We start from the raw sequence: 12011 nt of genomic DNA, 5'->3' as shown, positions 1-12011 counted from the left end.
GCCGCGCGACCTCTTCCTCCCGGCCGGGGCTGCCGCACCTCCTCTTCCTCCTGGAATCGCAGCCTCCTGCGTCGCCCCCTCCCCCCCCCCCCGGTCAGCAGCCCGCCAGAGCCCGTCCAGCCCCCGTGAAGGCTCGCACCTCCCACCTCCCGCAAGGGCTGCCATCTCCCACCTTCAGGCCGCGCCGCGAGGATCTTGATCTCCAGGCGTGGTGGTCGAGGGTGCCCGTCGCTGTAGTCCCCAGCCTGGATCCAATCGACAAGGCCGCCACTGCCGCACCGGCCGTCCCGAGCCCCGCCGCGAGCGGCCACATCGGTGCAGGATCCGACCGCCACGGGCCCCTAGCGATGTCTTCGGTAGTGGATCTGACCATCACGGGCGACGTTGCCACTGGTGTCCACCGACTCCTGCGGCCACAAGTCTCCTTCCCTCCTCTCCTGATCTGGCCTTCTCGACGACCACGGAGGCACACCTCCTGCTGCAGCTCGCCCGCGTGGCTTGGCTGCCCAGAGGAGGAGCACGCGGCAAGCTTCCCCTTCCTCCTCTCTGGCGACGGCTCCGACGAGCTCCCTACGCGCGCCTCTGTCTTGCGCAGCGGCGGCCGACCCCGCCTTTCACCAGTCCGGCGATGATAGGCTGCGGGATGCCGACGTATTTTTTAGGCTGTGGTTCTCCTATGGTCGCGCAGCGGTCCAGTTGCCGCCCAGCTCACGGTTCACATCCCCTGCTCAGCCCCGATCTTCAAACAACGCTGCCGTGCCCCATGCGTGAGGAGGCTCTGTTGACAAAGGTGCTCTCCCCTACTCCAACTAACTACTCTTTGATGCACCCACCTTCTTCCCTAGTGCACTGCAGTTGTTCATCAATTTCTTCTTGTGGTGTGCAGTCCGTAATCGTGGCCGTGCACCTCGTCGACGGTGTTGTGCGGTAAGCTGCGTGGGGGCGTGTGGTTCGGCGCCCGTGGACGTCCAGTTCTTTTTTCAGGGTGCCCAGATTTCAAAATTGTTGTGTGGTTTGGCGCCCCGTGGAGGTGCAGTTAGGCGTATATGTGTTTCTTTATTCTTCCACAAATGGTGCTGAAAGCAGATTTGCACGGTACCAAGTTGTTATTTCCGCTGTTTCTGACAATTTGCAGCCGTGCGTCTATAGGATTCATCAGCTGCTCAAATTGCATATGCATTTCAGCTCAGAAGAGAAACTGATGCTCGTTTGGGTTTTCTTTTGGATTGCTGACTTTCAACAAGGCCGCCGGCTTGACCACCTTCATCCTCCGTCGCAATAAGATACAGGACGAGCAGTAGCTCACCGCGGCTTGGAGTTCACTTTTTTTGTGTTCTTCACATTTTTACTGTTAATCTAGTGAATTCTATGCAGTGAATTTTCTAATGTTGTTAGATTCCTTTGTACAGTTTGCCGGGTGATGTGTGCCTTGCACTGTAGTTCAATCGCTGCTCTCCGGTTCAATTTTAATAGTCTTTTTTGCAGGAGAGGAGAATTATGGCACAAAAAAGAAAAAAAGGGGTACTGCGATCAGGGATGCAGTTCTTTTTCTAGCCCAGTTCAGGGGGTTGCAAAAAGTGTAGAAATTGGAGAGACTAGATATCACTATATTTGTATTTTGATGGGCTGTTGTGCAAATTAAAAAGAACAAAAAATGAAGTTTTGGTGCAGTTTGAATGCATTTTTTTGTGAATTGGAATTGTTTCGGCGCATGGCCGTCCTGTTCGCCTTGTGTTTTGGTGCAGAATGCCGCGTGATTGCAGTGCAATCTGCTGTTGTTTGTGGTTTTTTTATGTGTCTATCGAGTGTATCTGGTAGGGATATGATATATTTTGTGTAAAATATTTTTTTTGAGAAGTTCATTTCAAAAAGCATTAAAATGGGTCACTTCTGAAGAGAAAAAATGGATGGATGCAGCCCACTTCGATGAGTCTTGTGGTTCACTATATTTAGCAAAAGACACGGTGGTGGATAAAAAAACAAAAACAAGCAAAAACAGTGTGGTTCACTCGTCTTGTCCTAGCGGTCCACTCGCCTCGTCCTCGAAGTGCGGAAGAATTTCTAAAACTAAAAAGAAAATAAAAAAAAGTGTGGTTCATTTTGCAATGCGTTTGGTCTTTGGATGTGGTTCTCTTTTGAGAGTGATGCTGTTCACTTGCCCCCAACATGAAAATGCAAAAAAATAGTGAAACAACATGATGGTAATGCCGTTCACTTTGATTATGTCGCAGCTCACTTGCCCTTGTCTTTGCGGTCCACTCTCCTTCATAAAAGAAAGTTGGAAAAAAGACAACAAAAACAAAAACTTGTATGGGAAAATTTACGTCGCACAAAAAAGAAATCATGCAGTGCACTTGTCGGTCTGATGAAGTGCGGTTTTCGGTATGAAGCTGTGCGTTTTTCTGTCCGATGCAGTTCCCTTCATCGATTTTGGGTCCGTGAAAAATAGTGTCCGCATTTCCGTAAAATCAAAACTACTCTTAAACCGTAAAGAATTAGAGAGAGTGTTCTACATGAAAAAGTTGTGTCTCGACGATATCTTTCTAACAACGTACAATTTGAATCATTTCGACCAGCGGTTTTAAAAATTTCTCGAAAAACGGCCGCTGCCTCTCGTAGTCAGCCGCACGATTTTCAAAATTAACTAAAAACCATAAGGAATGTCAAAACCATTTCTACATATGAAAGTTGCGCCTTGTCCATAGCTTTCCAATGACGTATTACATGCCTCGTTTCGACAAACGGTTCAAAAACTAGAGTGAAAACAGTACCGAAAATTGCAAAAATTTCAAAAAAAACGTAATTCCGCGATTTAGTAAATTTGAAACTGCTCTTAAACCGTAACGAATTAGAAAACATAATAAATATGAAAAAGATGCGCCTTGACAATATCTTTCCAATGGCATATCATTTGCTTTATTCCGATGAGTGGTTTAGAAAAAATCACGAAAATATGCTTGCTGCCACTCGTCATCCGCCGCGCCGTTTTTAAAACTGCTCTTAAACCGCGAGGAATCTCAAAAAGTGTTCAACATACCGAAGTTGTGCCTAATCCATAGCTTTTCAACGATATATTATACGCCTCGTTCCGATAAACAATCAAAAAATTAGAGCAAAATCAGTACCAAAAAAACACTGCATGCAGTTTTTTCTGACGCGAAGTTCACTAGTCTATACTGCAGTGCTTGTCGTAAAGGAGATGCAGTGCACTTGCCTTCAGCGTGCAGTGTGGAAGCGGTGTGAAGAATAGTTATTCTGCTAATATTAGCAGAATAGACCGTCTGTATATATATATATATATATATATATATATATATATATATATATATATGAGGACCTGATTCCGAGACAGACGTGTATTCTGACTGATTCTTGATTCTGACCAAAATGTTGCGGATCTGATCCTTGGGATTCACTGCCATATGCTGTCAATTCACAGCATACTACCTTGTACCAATGTCTTACTGAGGAAGGTTGGCTGACTTGTGCTTGAAACTTTCATCGGACAGCTTGCTCAAGAAGACTGGGTATCATGCTTCAGAAGCTTACCCCCTTAAAGACTTTGCTGGGGAAAGACTCGGTACCTTATGCTGGAAGCTTTAGCGGTTGCTTACTGAGGAAGGCGGAGTACCTTGCACGAGAAATCACCCATATATCGTACTGAGGAAGATAGATGAATCTTGGCTTGGAAGCTTCTCCGGTATCTTGCGAGGGAAAAGTGGGTTGCTTACACCAGAAGCTTCTTATTGTGATATGCGGACCGATTTCCACATATACATACCATCTTATTATTTCTGATGTTGATTTCTTGCATGAAACAGGGTTTTGCTGGACTATCCTCCTTTCTGAGTATATGCCATATTTTTGCTTGCTTCCAGTTACATCGAGTTCCAAAATCATCCTCAATGAAAAATTAAACTTGTATCTGAGCCATACCTTTGATAATATTCTGTCAACCTTGCACACTATTTATCTTCCTGCTGATTTAATCATTTTGTTGTGATGAGTGCACGCTAATGCAAACTTTATACTGACGGTCCATCCAGGATTTCTTATGTATCCGGATAAGATATTCCCAATTTCACTGTAGTCTGCTGATAATTCCATTTTGTTTAGTTGAATTTCCAAATATATGCATTTCTTGCTGACTCTTCGGGTCCAGTGTCGGCTAACGAGCAACTTTAATAGGGGAAAAATTTGTAACACCGAAGGCCCAAAGAAAGGAACAACAGAAACGACTAAAGCACACAAGCATTCTACTAATATAATTAATCAAGCAATCATCACATATTACTGCTAGTCACACGATATTATGCATGCACGCCTAAGCACTCAAATCTCGCGGAAACTCCGGTATTGCGGTCTAATATGCAGTGACGATGTGCACGAGGACGAATAAATGTGTGGAAGAATTGGTGTAAACAGCGCTACACCAAGTGCTAGCTTAGCCAGGTAGCAACCTGAACTAGTTTGGAGGTGAAGACGTACTTGGTAATCCTGCAGTGGGACATGAAGGTCGCGACCACATTATTATCAAGCGGACGGAAAAAGATCCGTACTCGTCCAGGAAATAGGATTGCGGGGAAAAACTGAGGCTGGTGACATTGCCCTTTCTTGATACTAAGATCATTAAGGGTTGCCAACTCGACAAAATAAAAGAACGATCCAGGATAGAAACATGTCCATCACCGAAACGATAGACGGGACTGAAGGAAAGACATCGGTGCGATACCTGAGCACCATTTTTGCAAACAGTGTCGGGATCACTTGGCATCACTCTGCTGGGACAGAAATGACACCAAACACCAAAATAAAAAGGGACTGGGGAAATGCAAAGGTTGAGCTGTAGTGGATCCGAACCGATGCCAGCTACACTCACCAGATAAACCATTATCACAAATACTAAGGCTATATTCATGCTATGCGAAAAACAAATGCAGCAGTCAAGTGCAACAAACCAACTGGGGTCTATACTACCGCTTTCTAACGTTCGCGCGGTCTAGGGCGTCCTACAGCCAGACCTGCTCTGATACCAAGCGTTGTGGCACCCCGGCTAAGAGAAATCGGAACGCCCCGTATTCCAGCCCAGAGATCGAGGGAAAGGCTTATGGAATACGACACTACTTAGCATAGAACAAACCAGCTTTCTATTACTACACGAATATGAATACAAGGTCTCCGATATTACAATGAATAACATTGGTACAACGACACTACGCCATCCTCAGTTGCTCTATGCAAGCAGCAAAACAACTCGAAGCAGCGGAATAAATCTTGCAATGGAACAACGACGACGGTGGTGAACTCCACTCCGCAGGGACTCTGGCTGGAACGCTTATCCTAGCTCGCACGAACGGAAACCACGACAAGCAAGCAATCAAATCCGGCATGACCTGCAAACTGGCATGACACGTCAGGTCAGTACATTGAATGTACTTGCAAGCTCACAATAAGCAGAAGCATTCAAGACAAACAACGACATGGCAATTACAGGTTAAACAGGAATTATAATGATATCATTAGAACAACATGGCATGACCAACATAAACATGATACAACTAACACAACATAAACATATTAATCCGACAATACTAGCATGCAACATAATGACACTATATGCACCACTTATTCTGCTCGGCTACCTCGTAACCAACACATGCATCACTTACCAACCTGGGGCATCACCCGAATATACACAACTCGGTATCTTCGATACCATCATGATCCTTACGGCGATCACAACCCGACCAACACTTGGCCCCAAACCATGATCCTTACGGCGATCACAACCCGACCACTACATGGCCCATGATCCTTGCGGCGATCACAACCAACTTATCTCACTGTTATTACGCACATTATTCTTATTACTGTTGACTCATGGTCTGACCTTCTCTCGACCTGGGCCCTTATCCGCGGGCGCGGCTATCAATACATTAATATACACTATGTAGAGGTTACTACACTGTACCCACACTACGGAACCCATGGCCTCGCACTCCCATTCGGGTGGACCAACAACGTTCCGACGAAACCATTTCACTGTCATGACACTCTCCCGGCCCTTCCGACTCAGACCCCAACGGGCTAGTCCTGGGTGGCCCCGTGTCTACCTCCAGACACCTCGACCATCATCTTGGCCACGATCCACACTGGTATCCGGTACCAAAATTAACTTAACAACGATCTCACAAGGTTATGCTTGCCTACCGGGCCAGGGTACAACATGCCCATAACCTTCCCTAAATTTAGGCACCGACCAAAGGCACGACAATGAAACGCATTAAGGTCGTCCCATACTGGCAAATGTGGTTGCACTGGGAAAGACTCGTTTCAGCGGCACCACGACCCGATCAACAACATGTTCAAGTTGAATTATTAATCAGGTTCAACTTTAATGTGAAAAGAAAATGACCAGTGTCATACTGCCATACCATGCATCACTCAACATATGCATCATATAACCGTGCAAAGACTGCACCAACCACGCTCCTACGGAGCCATCAAAAACTCATGCTACTATACTGGTTAAACCTCTCTTTACTTATACCAGAACTATTTCTAGCATTATCATCATTATACCTCATGCAAAAATAATATCTAAATTACTCATCAAACTCTTTGACCATATTATTTATTTATCACGTACAACTAAGTTCTCCTTATCTTGCCAACAAAATTTACTTCAAACATTTTGAAATTTAAGTATTTTAACATAACAAGCATATAACAGAATATATTTATTATATAACTAATTTAAATGCATCAATATTCATAAGTTCAAGTATGAAAATCATAAATATTGAAGTGGCACCATGAAAATGTTACTGTGGCTTGCCTGGGGATGAAGAAGGCACCGGGGAGAAGTGCGGTGAAGCCAGAGAAAGAATCGCCGGAAAACGTTCTCTCTTGGAGGGGCCTGAATAAGGGCAAGGGCATAATGGTCATTTTTAGTATGCCAAAACATAATGAAAGTGACACTAACAGAAAGGGCTCGACAAGACAAAGAAGTGAGCATTTGGAGTTACGGTTAAAAAGATATGGAAGTTTTTCTGCCAGGGACCCATCTGTAACTCAAATAATTTCATCCAGGGGCCAGAACAGAAAAAGTGAAAGTGCATTTGACGAAATATGTCTCCACTTATGCTGACGTTGCAGCGACTGGTCAAAAGGGGCAGAGGCGGGGCCGGCTTCAGGGTGGCTGACGTGCGGGGCCCACGGGACCCACGTGCTAGTCAACGCCTTCCTCTCTCTCCTCCCCACTCCTTTCCTTCTTCTTCCCGACGAGGTGCTGGACAAAGGCAAGGCAGAGGCGCTGTCGGCGCCGGGCCCGGTGACTCCGGTCACCTCCGGTGGAGCTCGGACCACCGGAGTGCTCAGGACGGAGAGGCGCACCCGTCCAGGCAAGGCGCAGCCGCAGGGAAGGGCTCGGCTGAGCGAGAGGCCAGCCGCGGCAGACGACGATCTTCGGGCTCGGGTGGACTCGTGGCCATAGGCCACCGGAGAAGGAAGGGGAGTGCTGGGGTTGTTCTAGGGTGGTGGTGGAGACCTATGGTGGTGCTAGAACGAAGGGAGTGGCTCGCCATCGCCGGAATCGTGGAGGACAGAGACGGCGGCCATGGCGGCCAAATGCAGAGAGGAGAGCTCCTGGAGTTTGGGCGAGAGGCTGGGAGGGATCCAGGGAGTGGTGTGAGGCTGGTGGTGAGCTCGAAAGGCTCGGGGAAGGGCTATATATAGACGGGGAAAGGACGGGAGGCCGTGGCACGTCCGCGGCTACGTGTCCGTGCTCCTGTGACGGGCACGCGTGGCCAAGGGTCACGGAGAGGGGTGGCAAGGCGACAAGGGAGGACGCAGATGAGGCTCAGGGGTCACGGAGACGAGGCAGAGCTCGGGGACAAGCGAAGAAAGAAACCACGACGCGAACAGAGACGATCGGCTACAGATCTCTCGTGGGCGCTCGTCGGCGGTCGTCGGTGAGGAAGAGGACGGAGGGTGAGAGGGGTCCGGGAGAACGGCGACGACGCGGGGAACACGCTGGACATGATCACGGGCTCTAAGACGACAAGAGGAGGACGGGGTCCAGCACAAACAGTGCTCTAGACGCGGCCACTTCACACAGAGTGCGCCAACAGGCATGCCAGCTGCATGGTCACCATGTGACATGGCACATTAAATGATCTACAGCACCTAAAACATCGTCTAGTTGATAGTCCATCCAAAGTAGGTTTGATCTGTGGTGGTAACTAAGTGAAAACGTCTCTGGTTAAATAGTTAGTGAGCTCTGAAGTTTACTGCAGTAAACTTTACCAGCTCAATGTGATCAACAGGGATATGCTATGGGCCAAACAAGTGTTCTGGCGTGTTTAGGATAGGAAGGACTATGATCCTGGAGGTTGGGAGGGTAAATGGATCAAGATTTACTAAAGTTGCTTCACAACTACATACTTGGTCCAGAAATGAAGATCAGCAAGATGCACTCACATGGAGTGTCCACTTGAGCTCAAATTGGGCAAAGCTTGATAATTTGGTCATATAATGACGCTGTAAAAAGCTCATGCCAAATGGACAAACCAAATGGCACTTGCTTCGCAAACATCATTTATGTCCAGCAACTTGAAATAATTATGGTGGTCAAATGGATCAATGAAATGATGCCAAAATGGGTGGAGAGATTTTTTATGGGTATAAGAATTATCTGGTAGTTTATCAGGATTTTTTAAGCAATATAAAATATACTTGCTTCACAACCTGAAAATTTTGCTAGAAACAAAGATTTGCTCCTGTGCTCACATAAATAATTGGATGGGGCTGCAAATGGGTGGAAGGGGTTAATATGAGCACATTAAGGAGTGTGCAAAAGTTCAACTCATTTGGGTACTCCTAGCTAGTACTTCCTTCACAAAGCCTTCTGTCTGACAGAAACTTTGAAAAATCACTGAGGAAGCTTGGCTAGGCAAATAAATTTGAACTTGTGCATGGGGAAATTATTTGGACATATAAACACGCCCTAAAGGGTTGGGAGTCAATAGGAGAAATATAAATGACACTTCCTTCACAAAGTGCCATTCAGGGCAGAATGGGAAATGAATTATTGGAGGATTGTTTTTGAACATAGCAATGAAACGTTTTTCCATATTTGATCAAGATATGACCCAAACAATTTATGATAATTATTTGGGAATTTTTGGAGTGATGGAAATATAGGTTGCTTCACAACCTAGGGCAATTTGAGTTATTCCTTTAATGAAAAGGAATATTCCCAATAAAAAGAATATTGGGATTTGGTCCAAGGTGGAAATGGAAAGGTCTAGGGAAGGATTTGGGAATGACAAGACACTCTGGAAACAAAGAAGAGGGCATCTTCTTCAGTTTCCAGACCACAAAGCCACGGAAAAAGAAAACTCAGGCAAAAACCTCGGAAAAACAAAAGAAAAAGAAAGGGCCAAAAATCAGCCTGTCACAGTTACGGCAGTGGAAATTGTTTTTCGTTGGCTTCCTGGATGTTTTCGGGGTACGTGGGTATACATAGGAGGAAGAAGTATGTCGGTGGCTGCTCGAGGGGCCCAAGAGACAGGGGGCGTGCCCAGGAGGGGTGGGCGCGCCCTCCTATCTCCTGGCCGCCTCGTTTGCTTCTTGACTTGTACTCCAAGTTCTCCGGATCATGTTCGTTCCAAAAATCACGCTCCCAAAGGTTTCATTCCCTTTGGACTCCGTTTGATATTCCTTTTCTTCGAAATACTGAAATAGGCAAAAAAACAGCAATACAGGTTGGGCCTCCGGTTAGTAGGTTAGTCCCAAAAATGATATAAATGTGTAAAATAAAGCCCATAAACATCCAAAAGGGATAATATAATAGCATGGAACAATAAAAAATTATAGATACGTTGGAGACGTATCAAGCATCCCCAAGCTTAATTCCTGCTCGTCCTCGAGTAGGTAAATGATAAAAACAAAATTTTTGATGTGGAATGCTACCTAGCATAATTCTCAATGTAATTTTCTTTATTGTGGCATCAATGTTCAGATCCAAATGATTCAAGATAAAAGCTTATAAAACATAAAAAATAATAATGCTTCAAAGCATACTAACAAATAATCATGTCCTATCAAAATAGCATAGCCAAAGAAAGCTTATCCCTACAAAATCATATAGTTAGGCCATGCTTCATTTTCATTACACAAAATACTCCCATCATGCACAACCCCGGTTTCAGGCAAGCAATTGGTTCATACTTTTAAACGCACTTCAGCTTCTTCAACTCTTACGCAATACATGAGCACAAGCCATGGACATAGCACTATGGTGGTATATGGTGGTGGTTGTGAGGACAAAAAAGAGGGAGAAGATAGTCTCACATCAACTAGGCGTATTAACGGGCTATGGAGATGCCCATCAATAGATATCAATGTGAGTGAGTAGGGATTGCCATGCAACGGATGCACTAGAGCTATAAATATATGAAAGCTCAACAAAAGAAACTAAGTGGGTGTGCATCCAACTTGCTTGCTCACGAAGACCTAGGGCATTTTGAGGAAGCCCATCATTGGAATATACAAGCCAAGTTCTATAATGAAAAAATCCCACTGAGTATATGAAAGTGACAACATAGGAAACTCTCTATCATGAAGACCATGGTGCTACTTTGAAGCACAAGTGTGGAAAAAAAGATAGTAGCATTGTGCCTTCTCTCTCTTTCTCTCATTTTATTTTTTTCCTTTTTTTCTTTTTTCTTTTTTCTTTTTGGCCTTTCTCCCTTTTTTCCTTTTTCTTTTTGGCCTTTTTTTTTCTTTTTTTTAATGTCCGAAGTCTCATCCCGACTTGTGGGGGAATCATAGTCTTCATCATCCTTTCCTCACTGGGACAATGCTCTAATAATGAAGATCATCACACTTTTATTGATTTACAACTCAAGAATTACAACTCAAAACTAGAACAAGATATGACTCTATATGAATGCCTCCGGCGGTGTACCGGGATATGCAATGAATCAAGAGCGACATGATCATGCAAAGAGCAATATGACAATGATGAAGTGTGTCATAATAAATGGAATGGTGGAAAGTTGCATGGGAATATATCTCGGAATGGCTATGGAAATGCCATAATAGGTAGGTATGGTGGATGTTTTGAGGAAGGTAAATAATGGGTGCATGATACCGGCGAAAGTTGTGTGGTATAATAGATGCTAGCAAAGTGGAAGGATGAGTGTGCGTATATCCATGGACTCACATTAGTCATAAAGAAATCATATACTTATTGCAAAAGTCTACTTGCCCTCGAAGCAAAGTACTACTATGCATGCTTCTAGGGGAAGGGTTGGTAGGAGTTAACCATCGCGCGATCCTGACCTCCACTCATAAGGAAGGCAATTAAAAGAGCACCTCATGCAACAAATTTGTCACACAACTTTTACCATACGTGTATGCTACGGGACTTGCCAACTTCAACACAAGTATTTCTCAATTTCATAATTACCCACTAGCATGACTCTAACATTACTACCTCTATATCTCAAAACAATTATCAAGCATCAAATTGATCATAGCATCCAATTGATTTCCTATGATACTTTTTATTATACCCAACTTGGATGCCTACCATTCTAGGACCAATTTTATAACCATAGAACATACCATGCTGTTCTAAAAGACTCTCAAAATAATATACGTGAAGCATGAGAGACTAGCAATTTCTACAAAATTAAGCCACCGCCGTGCTCTAAAAGATATAAGTGAAGCACTAGAGCAAAAACTATCAAGCTCAAAAGATATAAGTGAAGCACATAGAGTATTCTAGCAAATTCTAATCAAGTGGGCTTCTCCCAGAAGGTGTGTACAGCAAGGATGATTGTGGTAAACTAAAAATCAAAGAATAATATAATACACGACGCTCCAAGCAAAACACATATCATGTGGCGAATAAAAATATAGCTCCAAGTAAAGTTACCAATGAACAAAGACGAAAGAGGGGATGCCTTCCCGGGGCATCCCCAAGATTAGGCTTTTGGCTA

Source organism: Triticum aestivum, chromosome 2B (genome assembly GCF_018294505.1).
Source record: "Triticum aestivum cultivar Chinese Spring chromosome 2B, IWGSC CS RefSeq v2.1, whole genome shotgun sequence".
Classification (NCBI taxonomy): domain Eukaryota; kingdom Viridiplantae; phylum Streptophyta; class Magnoliopsida; order Poales; family Poaceae; genus Triticum; species Triticum aestivum.
The sequence above is the reverse complement of the archived record's forward strand: the minus strand, read 5'-3'. Positions refer to the sequence as shown.